Source organism: Dipodomys spectabilis, unplaced genomic scaffold (assembly GCF_019054845.1).
Source record: "Dipodomys spectabilis isolate Male_0828 unplaced genomic scaffold, ASM1905484v1 ptg000278l, whole genome shotgun sequence".
Taxonomy (NCBI): Eukaryota; Metazoa; Chordata; class Mammalia; order Rodentia; family Heteromyidae; genus Dipodomys; species Dipodomys spectabilis.
Genome location: NW_024870955.1, coordinates 3,670,001 through 3,671,686, shown reverse-complemented (window position 1 = coordinate 3,671,686; position 1,686 = coordinate 3,670,001). Strand labels below are relative to the sequence as shown.

Below are 1,686 nucleotides of genomic sequence, written 5' to 3'. Positions count from 1 at the left end.
CTTGTCTTTGCCTCTGTGTGTGTGTGTGTGTGTGTGTGTGTGTGTGGTGGGGGCATGTGTGCCTGTTCCTGTTTGTTGATTCAGGTGATCTAGTTATACTCCCCATCTCTCCCTCTGTCTGCCTGTGTGTCGGTGTGGTGTGTGTGTGTGTGTGTGTGTGTGTGTGTGTGTGTGTGTGTGTGTGTGTGTGTGTGTGTCTGTCTGTCTGTCTGTCTGTCTGTCTGTCTGATTATTCAGTTGGTGTAGTTAGATTTGTGGATCTCTCGCTCCCCCTCCATCTCTTCCCCTGTGTGTCTTTCCGTCGGTCGCTGGGTCTCTGTCTCTCTCTGTCTCTGTCTCTGTCTCTGTCTCTTTCTCTCTGCCTCTCTGTCTCCTGTCTGTCTCTGTGTCCCCCCTCCCCGCCTCCCCGCCTCCCCGCCTCCCCGCCTCCCCTCGGTCTTGCTTTTCCTTGTGGACTCCAGCGGGGCTCTGCTTACTCTGCTTACTCAACGTGGACACTCGGTCTGTGAACAAGATGGATGCCGCCGCCGCCATTTAGGCCCGAGTTTTTAGGGGAAGCTGTCTACCAACCCAGACACATTCCCAGCCCACCTCCTTGAGAATGTCTCAAGGATGGATGGCTAATTTTATTCAATCATCATCTGGTTTCCGGAAGGAGAAAATGCCTCTGCTCACCCCCACCCCGCAGTTCCCCTCCCCGGGTATCCTGCACACGAGAGATGGCAGTCCTTGTGATATCTGAGCTGCCACACCACACCACACCACACCACACCACACCACACCACACCACACCACACCACACCACACCACACCACACCACACCACACTGTGGCAGAAAGTTCCTCCTATGGATTGTCTGGCCTCAGGAATTGACTCTCTCCCCGAGCCGAGGCCCCTTTTCCTTGGGAAAGAAGGATGTCCATGAGGACAAAAATAAGACCGAAAACAGAGCAAACTTATCCATAAGACAGGTAGGGCACGAAACCTTTCGGCCGGTCGGTAAAGAAAATCCCCAGGCAAAGGCTCACCGGCCGGGTGGTGCCGGTGGCAGCAGTGGCTCACTGCCCATCATCCGTCTGAGGTGCTGAGCGAGGGGGCTGAGACCTGAGGATAGTGGTTCATAGCCCGCCCGGGCAGGAAAGTCCATTTGAGACTCTTCATCTCGATGGGTCACCCAAAACGCCAGAAGTGGAGGTGGACTTGGGGGAAAATGCCCTAGTGAAGATTTCCTCGGGGCTGAATTAGTACTACCGTGTCGTCATGCAAGAGCACGAGCTCGCAGAGGACAGTACCGTACCTCTGGTTCCGGGCGGGCAGAACCCGGTGCGGGGGGGGGGGGGGGGGGGGGAATCCCAGAGGTGGACTGGGCTGGGAATGTGTCTCAGCGTGCTTGAAGCCCTGGGTTCAATTCCTCAGTACCACCTAAACAGAACAAGCCAGAAGGGGCTCGAGTGGTAGAGCAGTGACCTTGAGCATAAAGAAACTCAGGGACAGTGCTCAGGCCCGGAGCCCAAGCCCCAGGACTAGGCCAAAAGGAAAAAGGAAAAGCAAATGACGATAATAATGAATGATAACAACCTATATGTATGTGTATGTCAGAACTCTCACTACCCACTACCGGGTAGGCGAGGACTGACCGACTGAGCGAGTGACTGACCCGACCCGTGTTTTGCCCCTCCCGCCGCC

General features: G+C 55.5%; 1 pseudogene; it reads left to right on the top strand.

Moving 5' to 3' along the window:
• The first annotated feature begins 1,260 nt into the window (after positions 1 to 1,260).
• Positions 1,261 to 1,686, top strand: part of LOC122126431 — a 3,698-nt pseudogene continuing 3,272 nt past the window's right edge.